This window comes from Podarcis pityusensis (assembly GCF_964106645.2).
Source record: "Podarcis pityusensis genome assembly, chromosome: 8".
Taxonomy (NCBI): domain Eukaryota; kingdom Metazoa; phylum Chordata; class Lepidosauria; order Squamata; family Lacertidae; genus Podarcis; species Podarcis pityusensis.
This window is the reverse complement of record NC_138033.1, coordinates 63,710,138-63,722,708: the sequence shown is the minus strand read 5'-3', so window position 1 is coordinate 63,722,708 and position 12,571 is coordinate 63,710,138. Positions and strand designations below refer to the sequence as shown.

At 46.5% G+C, this 12,571-nt stretch overlaps 1 protein-coding gene across 4 annotated transcripts in view; it reads right to left on the bottom strand.

The window, feature by feature from the left end:
• The window catches only part of KCNAB2 (potassium voltage-gated channel subfamily A regulatory beta subunit 2), a 106,873-nt gene that overhangs the window by 93,702 nt on the left and 600 nt on the right, over positions 1–12,571 (bottom strand). The window lies entirely within an intron of this gene.

Genomic DNA, 12,571 nt, shown 5'->3' with positions numbered 1-12,571 from the left:
ACATCAGAAACAGGGTGGGGAATAAAGATCTACACCGGGAACAAGGGTGGGAGGAGACCGGCAGTGCCTCCTATTCACCAAGAGGCCGCTGTATATGTGGCATTGGGGTGGGGCCTGCTGAGGAGATGGCAGATCTGGTCTCTAAGGAGCATGCCACAGCAGTGACAGGATCAGGTTTAAGGTGCTGGTTTTAACCTTTAAAGCCCTAAACGGCCTAGAACCCTCGTACCAATGGGACCGCTTCTCCTGGTATGTCCCACGGAGGACCTTACGGTCTTCAAACAAAAACATCTTGGAGGTCCCGGGCCACAGGGAGGTTAGGCTGGCCTCAACCAGAGCCAGGGCTTTTTCAGCTGTGGCCCCGATCTGGTGGAACGCTCTGTCACAAGAAACTAGGGCCTTGTGGGACTTGACATCTTTCCGCAGGGCCTGCAAGACAGCTGTTCCACCAGGCCTTTGGCCAAGGCACAGTCTGACCTCCTCCTTTGGTATTCCTCACAGAACTCTAGCCCAATGGTTGCCATTAATTTGATTTTGAATTGATTTTAGAATGAATTGATTTTAGAATGCTGTGTTACTTTTATTGTTGTTAGCCGCTCTGAGTCCGGCTTTGGCTGGGGAGGGTGGGATATAAATAAAAAATTATTATTATTATTATTATTATTATTATTAGCATCAGACGATGCATTCCTTGGAGGCCAGATCTGTTGCCTCTGTGGATTCTGCTGCCTGAGGCAGTCACCTCACCTTACCTCATGGGTAGGCCAGACCTGCTTCTGAATAACATTTGCTGGTAGACACAGGGAGAGTGTTCTGGCTCTCAGGTTCTGCTTGTGTGTTTCCCATTGGGGCATCTGGTCAGCTACTGTGAGAAGAGGAAGCAGGACTAGATAGGCCCCCTTTGGCCTGATCCAGCAGGCTCTTCTTCTGTTCATACTGTCCATCTGCCAAACATGGCTGTGCTACTTTTTACCTGGTGGGGGGGAGGAGAGACGTACACTACTTTGGGAAGAGGAAAGTGCAGAAGCTCCCCACCCCCACCCCTGAGCGTGCTGATAACCGGAGCATTAATGCTGCAAGGCCAATTCGTCCCGTTCCGCACTAGCAAATTGCACCAGCTGAGCTGCTCCAGCAGAGCTTTTTGCTCTGCTCCCTATCAGCACCAAATGCAGCAACTCAGCAAGAATTTCCCATTATGCTTCAGCAGGGACTTTGGCACCTGGATGACTCAGCGGACAGGCCCCTGGCGACTCTGGAGCCAGGGAACATTTGGCGTTCTCACACAGCCGCACGCACGCACAGACACAGTCACCCGCTGCCTTTTAAGGGGCACAGCCACTGCAATTATTTTGAGGATCAGGTGAGCTTGTGAGGGGTGTAGGGGGGTCCTGGCTCAACTGCTGGCAGGGAAGTGCTCTATTGCTCGGGTCCTGCTTGAGTTTCCCATAGAGTGGCTACTGTGGGAACAGGGCACTGGGCTAGGTGGGCCACTGGCCTGATCGAGCAGAGTCTTCTTATATTCTAATGAGAGCATCAGTTTTGAATGCAGAAGGTTCCCATTAAAAGCCATCTCATGATGGGAAAGACGCTTCTCTGCTTGAGACTCCGGAGAGGTGATAGCTCTCAGAGTAGATAATACTGAGCAAGATGGATCCACGTCCAGACCTAGTATGATTCAGGTTCCTTTGCTCTTCTTATGTTAGTTACCTGCAGTGCTATTTTTTTCTAGAATAAGAGGTGCCAGAATTCATCACGAACTTCTGCTTTCTTCTCTTAGAATGGCAATGGCACCCAGTGAAGAAAATGCTCTGCATTTAATTAATTTAATTCAGGGGCAGAACATCTGTGGTTCTCCCCTGTTGGACTCAAACCCCCAACACAAATAGTCAGTGGTCAGGGACAATGGGAGCTGGAGTCCAACATTATCTGGAGGGGCACATGTCCCCCCCCCCCCGATTTAGCTGCCTCCCTATTTTTTGTGCGTTGGAAAGCTTTGCAATTGTGCCTTCAAAGAAACTCACACCCATCTCTGACTCCCTCCCTTTGAGTAATTCCACCCATGGGATCTGACCCAGTATTTCTTTAAATTTGCTGAAATCAGCTTTCCTGGGTACACAGCTGACTACACTCAGCTTTCCCATTTCTCCGTATCACGATTCCCAAGATGAACCGAGTCATTTCCACCCCAAATCCCCAGTATCTCATCTCACTTATCAGATTGTTTGTTAATTTTATTTACAAGATTTATTTCCTGCCTTTCATCTTAGGGCAGATCAGATAGGAAGCCGGTGACGCCCAGTAAGGCCATTCAGAGGAGCCAACTCTTAGGGGCTTCAACGCCTTCCCCCCAATAAAATATATGAGGGGGGCTGGGCCCCCTCAAAGTTGATGGGCATTGCCATTCAAATGGTGTGCATGCACTGTGTCATGTGACTGATTATGCAGGGCGGGGCTTACCTGCCCTCCCATATTTTATTCAAGTTGGCACCTCTGAGACCAGTGGTCCATTTAGGTCTGTGTTGTATACCCCAGTACTCCTTAACCTTTCTAGATCTGAACCCACCTCAAACCCAAACCACAGAGCCTAGGACTTGCCGATCAGAAGCCTAGGACTTGCTGATCAGAAGGTCAGCGGTTCGAATCCCCACGACAGGGTGAGCTCCCGTTGCTCGGTCCCTGCTCCTGCCAACCTAGCAGTTCGAAAGCACGTCAAAGTGCAAGTAGATAAATAGGTACTGCTCCGGCGGGAAGGTAAACGGCGTTTCCATGCACTGCTCTGGTTCGCCAGAAGCGGCTTAGTCATGCTGGCCACATGACCGAGCTGTACGTCGGCTCCCTCGGCCAATAAAGTGAGATGAGCGCCGCAACCCCAGAGTCGTCCACAGCTGGACCTAATGGTCAGGGGTCCCTTTACCTTTATCTTAAGTTTGGGAAATACTGATTAAAATGCAATCACAAGTCCCTGGTTTGAATCTTGACACTCTTATGAGAACTGCCTCCCCACTGCAATGTAATACAGGACAACAGCATTAGTCTCCCTTACAGGATTGTTATTAAGTTTTATTTTGATAATTTTATGTGAGCATGCTAAAGCACTGGATCATGGGCAGCCAACCTAGTCCTCTCCAGATGTTGATGGACTGCAGTTCCATTACCCTGACCAGATGGGGCTGACTGGAACTGGAATCCAACATCTGGAGAAGAGCAGGTTGTCTGTCCCTGCAGTACAATAAATGCTAAATATAATAGCAACAGCAATGAATAAAAATGACAGGTCAAATAAGTCCCTGAAAACCCAAGCAGTTAACTGATTTTTAAAAAGTCATTATCTCAGTCTACAAACATGCCCAAGTTATTCCTAATTAAACAAATTCACTCATAACAGAAAGAGAGGTCTGGTGCCAGCAAAACTGGCATAGAGGAGATCTAGGCATTGGACTCAAAATGAGCAACAGCTTTCAAAATGTCAGAGACAGAAGACTCCACAGGGAGGGAGGAAAGGGAAAGAGAGATTCATGCACCCACATACTTTACTCATCAGGATTTTAGTGTGCATTTTGGTAAGCATTCTTTGGCAAATAATCACATTTCCCCTCAATCAACGTCCCCTACACAGTTTTGTGCATTATTTTCTTACTAATGCATGGATTTTTAGACACACTTCCCCCTAGCATGAACGTAAGTTGGAGAAGTGCGATACAAAGTGTAAATTTCGAAGAACTGCTGCGTTCCAATCCATCTCTTGTTTCCTCAACTGTGATTTAGGTAGGTCTTCATTTAAATGCGAACCAAACTTAAGTCTCTCCCACATCCCTAAGGGTGGAACATAGGAAGCTGCCTTATACTGAGTCAAACCACTGGTCCATTGAGCTCATCATAGACTGCAATGACTGGCAGGATTTTAAGCAAGAGTCTCTCCCAACCCTACCTGGATATGTCATTGGGGACTGAACCAAGGACCTTCTGCTTGCAAGGCCGAAGCCGTGCCATTGCTCTGTGGTGGTGGTAAAAAGGTAAAGGTACCCCTGCCCGTACGGGCCAGTCTTGCCAGACTCTAGGGTTGTGCGCTCATCTCACTCTATAGGCCGGGAGCCAGCACTGTCCGCAGACACTTCCGGGTCACGTGGCCAGCGTGACAAGCTGCATCTGGCAAGCCAGCGCAGCACACGGTATGCCATTTACCTTCCCGCTGGTAAGCGGTCCCTATTTATCTACTTGCACCCGGGGGTGCTTTCGAACTGCTAGGTTGGCAGGCGCTGGGACCGAACGACGGGAGCGCACCCCGCTGCGGGGATTCGAACCGCCGACCATGCGATCGGCAAGTCCTAGGCACTGAGGTTTTACCCACAGCGCCACCGCGTCCCGCGTGGTGGTGGTAGGGGAAGATAAATTATCCAATATTCTAAGGACTCTTCTTTGCCAGACACAGAAGCCCTCACTCGCTCTCTTTCCCTGCCTCCCTAGCAGATATCCATAGGTACATTGATGTACTCGATCCATCAGTGCTGATGCATCCCAATAACACTCTGCCAAGCAGCCCACCCATGTACCTGGAAAGCACCCACCCACCACAGTCAGCACTCCCAGGGCTCTTCATCTCAGAAATATCTCTGCTGCCCAGCTGCAAACTCTGCCGAGTCAGAGTTTCCTGAATCAATGCAATCAACTGAACCGCGGAGGCTCTTTTCACGTTTCATGAAACCTGGTACCCAAAGCCTGGAGAAAAGCCTTATTGGCCCACGATGTTACCTGCTTCGCATTCAAGAAGGCCTGAGATTCTATCCCTAACATTGCCAAAGATCTCTCCAGCTGAAAAGCTAATCCAGCTCATCCCCCCCCCCTTCTGATTTTTTAAGAGGGCAGGAGATACCCAGTGGTTGGAGATGATGGGAGTGGCAGTGCAATGGCCTGTGGAGGGCTCCAGGTTCCCCATGCCTAAGTAGAGAACCTAAGAACTACCAGCTGAATTGGGCCTGTTGGTTACACTGGTAGCAGCTCTCTAGGGTCTTGGGCAGCGGTCTTTATTTGGAGAGGTTGAGGGTGTTCTGCATGCAAAGCACAACTGAGCATTGGACCTTCCCCAACTGCCTTTGCAATTGCATTTCGTCTGCTGCTCAGGGTCTCCAGCCCTTTCACCCCAGGAGTCCCATGCTGGAAAACCTCATTCCTCAGGTTTGGCAGAGGATCTCGGAGGACGCCCTCTGCGCTGCTCAAAGGCTACGGGAGCCTCTCATTCTTATGCTGCCTGACAGCCAGCTGCCAGCCTTTTCAGCTATTCATTTCTTGAAATATATATTTAATCAGAGGCACCACGGTCCTTTAATTTGCTCAGCCGGGGAGAGAGAGAGTGTCCTTGCCTGCGGGGAAATCTTTCAGTGAGTTCACAGTGACTCAAGCACTTCTTCACGGAGGCAGCCGGCCGGCTGCTGTCGCCCAGAGACAAAAGCCTTCAAAAGTGCTCACGTCTTTGCCAAACACCAGAACCTCGGATAATTTGCCAGTTCTGAGGGTGAAAGAGCTCTCTTCCTTTCCACAACCCTTTGCCTCCTCTGCATTTCTCCAGCTGATAAGGGGTGGGGGAGAAAGGAGGGTCCCGTCCCCCCACTCCTGCACATAGGCAATAAGATGGCATTGGTGGTGGCAGTTATAGAGACTTAGCTTTGCTAAGACACTAGGCAGGATTAGACGGGAGAGATTCTGCACCCATGCAAATGGACTCGAAAGGATTAAAGAATGTTTTTGGTTTTTAAAAAAGGCGTGGTGAGGCTGACTTGAGAGTAGAACCCAGGGTCGCCAAATGAAACTGAATGGCAGTCGAGCCAAGATGGATAAATGTAAGAACTTCTTCCTGCAAGGTGTTAATTAACTTATGGAACTCACCTGGGAAGGTAAGCCCATCTAGAAGAAGGAAAACTCTGATCCTAAACCTCCGCTGCCTTGTGAAAGGTCTTTGGGAGCAGAAAAAGCTATGGGGTGAAGCCTACACAAATCCAGAGTGGAGTCCCTAAGATGGTTGGATGGCGCCTTGTACACCTCCTTCCGGCAACTCCTGCAGCCAAGCTGGCACCCAGATATATTGCTTGGCTCTCCTTTGGACCACATCAATGAGGCCAAGGGGGGGGGGGTTGTCATCTGGGCAGCCCAGGACCTCCATACACATTGCCTAGGCTTGCGCCCAAGGGATTTCACCTTGGTGCTGATAAGACAGTGGTTTGACCTGACTGCTGGAAGCACACTCCATTTTCTCTTGAGACAGACAGATATCAACAACAACTCACTGCCACATGACATAATAGCTACTAGCTTAGATTTGCTTGTTTATTTCAACAAATTACGCTAGTAGGATTACAAGAAGTTTTGTAAGGAAGAATATATGAAATATTGCAAAGAAGAGAAAGAAGAGAGATATTAGTTATGATATTTAAATGTAATAGTGTAAGTAAGAAACGTAAATTAAGTGGAAAAGATTAGAAAATTTTCAGATGTGATTGATGGAAGTCAAAAAAATTGTATAAGATATAAAAGTATGTTTAATAATTGTTGAAAATGATATGTTAAAAAACTAATAAAAAATATTTTAAAAGATTTGCTTGTTTATTTAGTCTATTTACATCCCACCCTTCCTGTTAATGGAGCCCAAGGCAGCAAACACACCACTGAAGCAATCCCATTCAAAACATAATTATGTATATATGTTGCCTATAAATGATTATGATAAAATAAAAACCTCAGGGGATGGGTGTATCCTTACCCATTAGCCGTTATAATCAAGCGTAATTTCCATATTCACAAGCAAAACAGACACTAAACATCTGATGCCAGAGACAAACTTTCCAACTTGGCCATGCCAAAGGCTTTCTGTCCAGCATCTGGTTCTGGGTTTCAGCTCATGCAGGACCTCAAATCACCTTCCTTGCTATGTCTCGCCTTTGAAATGCGTGCAAGAAAAGATATTGCAAAGAGCTGATTTAGGCCATGTTGCACCGGACTCTGCAGCAGAGCACCCCTTCCCTGAAAAACATTTTTACTTATATTTGCTGTTTTAGATTTACTTATTTGCTATTTTAGTAGATGATACTCAGCTTTTCTCGATCCGCAGCAAAGTCAAAGCCACTTGCAAATTAACAACAGAAAAATACAACCAGAAGCACAAAGGGCAGTGCAGTTCTTTAGGTTACATCACATCATTGCATGACCAAGAAACAGAACCCAGGGCAGGAGTGAGCAGGGTGAATTCCTAATAAACAAACACACTCCTTGGCATCAAGTCAAACCATTGGCCCATCATCCCCACTACTGTCTGTTTTGATTGGCAGGTAGGGGACAACCTACACCCTACATGTCAAGCACACAACACTCTTGCACACAATCATGGCTTCCCCCTCAAAGAATCCTGGGAACGTAAGTTTGTTAAGGGTGCTGGGGATTGTATTCTGTTACAGTTCTTTGGATTGCTGAAGTGGTATGAATGTGCTTTAAATGCATCACCTAACTCTTCAAGATCTGAGGCAAGGAGCTTTCAACTCAGCCTATGAACTGAGAATGCTTATGTATTCCCTGTTCATTTATCTGCAATAGCCTGTCTCTTTTCTATTTTTTTAAAAAATATTTCATAGAACCATAGAATTGTAGAGATGGAAGGGACCCAAAGCCTCATCCAGTCCAACCCTCTTGCAGTTATTTATTTATTTTAATTAAAAAAACAATGGTGTCACAGGCTAGCCATGTTAGCCTGTTACCTCAAAATCCACAAAGGACTGTATCCAAAGGACTGTCCTACTCAGAGTAGATCCACTGAAATTAATAAACATGATTAACCCAGGTCCCTTGATTTCTATAGATTCGCTCTGAATAAAGATTAGTTGATACAACCCAAACAGTCTTGTGCCATCTAAGCAAAATAAGGCTTGCATGCAGCTAAGTCCTATTGAGAGAAGACTCGTGGAAATTAATGAACCTAAGTGAGTGGCCATCTGCTCATCTCTGTCCTATACAATTCTCAGTATTTCAGCTATCCGCTCATTGTTATGGGAGAACACTCAAGTTCTGTCGCTCCATTAAAAAAGAGGAAAATGCATTCATTAATACCCCAATTGCATGCTGGAACATAGCAGGCTACGAGAAACAAATTAAATTATTAAAGGCTCACATAAGTCCAAAGCTGTCATATGCTCCATCCACATCTCTGCATGGTTTACTACTCAGGCTGCAACTCTTCCTTTGCCCCCATGCTGGGGGTGAGGATGAATCTGCTTCTCTTCTGCAGGACATGTGACTGAATGATCCAGCTATTCCCCTGATGCGGAGATGCAGCAGAATTATCCACCCTCACGGGTGTGTGTGTGCCTGCTTCCTCTCTGCACGAGTCACCGCTCTGGGCTTGCTTGCTTCTAGCCAAGAGGCATTTCCAGATCAGTGACTCGTGCAAAAAAACAGGAGGCAGGCTCCTGTGAGGTTGGGTAGTTCTCTCTCTCTCACAGCAAAACCTTCAAGGGTGCAGAAGTAAGGGGTGCTTCCCCTTTTAATTCAGGAAACAGCAGGCATTGGTTGCATCAAGACTGGCCAACACTGCATTGCTTAATAGAAATTAGCCAAGCCAATGCATCTTTTAAAACTGTAAATGCAACACCTCAACATTCCAGGAGCTCCTGTCCTTGGCCTTCTTCATCTTTTGGGGTATGCATGGATAGCTCAATCAGTAGAGCACGAGACTCTTAATCTCAGAGTCATGGGTTTGAGCCCCATGCTGGGCAAAATATTCCTGCATTGCAGGGCGTTGGGCCAAATGGCCCCTGTGGTCCCTTCCAACTCTACATTTTATGATCACGGTAAATTCCACCACCATTACCACCTCCTCTTGCATGACACACATTCCTAAATTATTCAAGTGATCCCCCAAGAGTGCACACTGATGTGACAGCGGCAGCAGCAGCAGCAGCATCCAACTGACACAGGCGGTGCCAACCAGAAAACGCAAAACCAGCCGCTTCCTGCCATGCATTAGCAACGTTGGAGGTTGCTGAAGTCAGAGTAGGGGAGGAGGTGAAAAGCTTGGTATGTTAGGCAGGAAGTTGAGTAAGAATGAGGTGGGTGGGGGACTCAGCCTTGTAGTTTTCAGGAAGGGGTTATGGGCAAAGAAAGCCAGAAAGCACAGATTATGGGGATGGAGGAGAAGGAGCCTCTTGGCAAATATTTCTATGCACAGCAACATCTTTGTGATTCAGTTTTCATGGCACAGAACATGCAAAACAAAACGATGACTCACCCACCTGCTCACAAGTATTTTTATTAGCATGAATAGCTGGTTTTAAAGGTTTTATTTTTAAAAAGAAAAACATGGTTGCCTGGGGGCACTTGTTAACTCACCATAGGCGATTAGGCAGGTGGTGGTTTACAAACCTGCCTAGAGCTGCTCTCTAGATTGGGTTATTTTGCCTTCAGACATGAGGTTGAATATGTACCCAAGCAGCCCTGCAGCCTAACGCTCGTTTTTTCCCCTGTCTGTACAGAGCAATTCCTCTATGAGGAAAGATTACAACACTCTGGTCAGAAAAAGTAGAGGGGCATGTACAAAATAATCTGTAGGAGAAAGCAGATAGAGATAAACTTCTCCCTTTATATCAGTACTAGATGCTGGGGACATCCAAATGAAGCTGAATGTCTGAAGATTCAGGATGGGAAAAAGGAAGGTCTTCTTCACATCATATGTAATTAAATTATGGAATTTCCTAGCACAAGTGATAATGATGGCTGCCAACTGAGACAGCTTTAAAAGGGGATTAGATAAACACACCAAGGAGGATAAGGCTGTCAGTGATACTAATCACAATGGCTGCATGTAGCCTCCAGTATCAGAGAAGGTACCAGTTAGTGAGGAGTGCTGTTGAACTTGTAACCAGCATGTGGGCTTCCCATTGAGACATCTGGCTTACCACTGTGAGAACAGGACATTAAGGGCTAGATGAGCCTTTGGTCTGATCCAGCTGTTGAAATAGTGATGGTAAGGTCTTTGGGGCAGGGACCGGATTTGTTTATGGCATGCTGAGAGGCGTCACACACATTGAAGGACGCTCATGTGGCAAGGGGATGGCAGACCCTACAATCAGCAGGTGAAGTCTTCTTGGTGGTACTGCCACCAGGGCCTGCCTGGTTGGCACTGACCCATGGCAGGGCCTTTTCAGTGGTGATTCCTCGTCTGTAGAATGTCCTCCCTGGTGAGGCGCACCTGGCTTGATCACTACTGTACTATCTTTTCATTATTAGCCAGGCATTTGGTGGCTGAAGAAATACCATAGAATCATATATCGTTCCAGGCAACCCTGTGATCGTAGGACAAAACAATGCTTCTAATTGAAATTGCTCTTAGAATGCTTTTAACTGTAACTGCTTTCAGATGTTTCAAAGTTTAATTGTTTTTAGAATGTTTTGATCTGTTTTAGAAAGCTTTCGTTTTGCTTTTTACATTGTATATCTGTTTGTCACCCTGGGGTCCTTGGGAAGGAAGGGTGGGATATAAACAAGCAAATAAATATAAAGAAATAGGATAACTATTATGATGCCTTAAAAACAAACAAAAACAACTCAGTTGTTGCAGGCCTAGCCAGATTCCCCTTGGTTGCTTCTTGCACTGCTCCAGAAATGCTCCTCTGCTTACATCTTCCCCATGTTGGGAAAGGGCCGTAGCTCAGTAGTAGAGAGTCTGCTTTGCATGCAAAAAGTCCCAGGTTCAATCCCCAATGGCACCTGCGGGAAGGGCTGGGAGAGACTTCCTGCCTGAAACCCTGGACAGCCATTGCTGCCAGTGAGTGTAGACAATACTGATGGAGATAGTGGTCTGACTCAGTATAAGGCAACTTCCTATGATGTGAGTTACCAAGATGGGTTGGGGAGAGGCAGTGCACAATAGCAGATGGCTGAAGCAGCAAAAAGAACAGGCTCACCGTGGCTGAAGCTTCTGTGAGAGCTCATGGAAGCTACAATCAATGGGCAAGCCTCAGAAGGGCCACTGGACTTCTCGCTCAGCCACCTTCAAATTTCTGAATCCTCCGCCAGCTAGGAAAAGCTGCCAGACTCTCTACATTCACGCACAGAGGTATATCCTGGAGAGCACCTCTTGAGTTATTATAGAATTGGCAGGGACCCAAAGGGTCATATAGTACAACCCCCTATTATGTTGTATTTAAAAGAAGTAACCACAATACGTACTCTTAAACATATACTGTATACCATATTTAGGAGGTCTGGCATTTTAATTTCGAATACATCCAAGACCCTCTGCGGACACGTTGCATTTTCCCTCCTGGCATCTAAGACACACTACCTTCCAAAGGCGTTATGAAACACCGCCACACACTCTCTTTATGAACTAATACTTCCCTGCCAAGTCTGATCCACTCTGATCCATTCCGTATCTCAGCTTTCACCAACCAAGGTTGTTGATTGGGTTATCCTGCTGACACCCTATAGCACCTCTTTTGAGGGAGCTGCCAATATGCCACTGGGCACTAAATGCTAAAAGGTTTTGCTTTTAGCATTTAAAGCACTAAACAGCTTGGGGCCAGGTTACCCAAGGGAGCACCTCGCCCTACATATCTATGCCTGGCATCTGCACTCCTCCGATGGGGCACTGCTGAGAGTAGGTCATGCTTCAGAGGTGGTGTGCTTAGTTTGCACTAGAAACTGGGTTTTTAGCGTTGCAGTCCTAGCCCTCTGGAATCAATAACCAGATGAAATTAAGGCCATTGCTGAGCACCATGATGTCTCGGCACCTTAAAGACATTTTTATTCAGGAAAGCTTTCCCTGGTGGGTGACCCAGTCACTTATGGACTATTGATTACATATTTGCAGATATGGTTTTATGCTTCCTAGAATTTGTAAGGTACAGTTTTATTGTTTCTAGACTTTTGTAGAAATTATCTTACTGCACTTAGTAACCTGGCCTTACGTTTTATCCTTTTTGTTATTTTGCACAACTCTTTGGGAAGCTGTTTATAAATTTGTTAAACAAGTAAATCAATACCTGGCAATCCCTCAGAAGTTTTGGACTACACTCCAGCTGTGGTGGATGGCTGATGGCCATTGTAGTCCAAAACATCAGGAGGGCACCAGCTTGGCAAAAGCTGCTGTACTCCTTCGGAGCCCAACCAGATGGAACAAAGGCATTTGAGAGCAATGCTGGATGGCAATACACAAAACCATGTTTTAGGAAATAATGTTGTGGCCACGTCCAACATTTCTTCTCTCTAGAGGTAAATCAAATCTGGTTGCTGTTATTTGGGCTGAGCTCAAGCAAGTCACCCAGTAGCAATCTCTCTCTTTCTTTAAAATCCTTTAAAAAAGAAAACCCTAAGAAACAAAAAAACCAAGCCAGGCAGCCGTCACCCCATTTAGCCACCAGGAATCCTAAAGAGGTCAGGTTACAAGCCTCTGAGATGCCGCGCCCCTACAAAGGTATTGCAGAATTGCATTCGGCTTCCTACAAGAGACAAACAGGTCGCCCGTCCACCCACCATCGCACTCCCTTTGGGCGATCGGAAGGGGAAAGCTGAGCTTCTTCAGGCATTTTCGAAA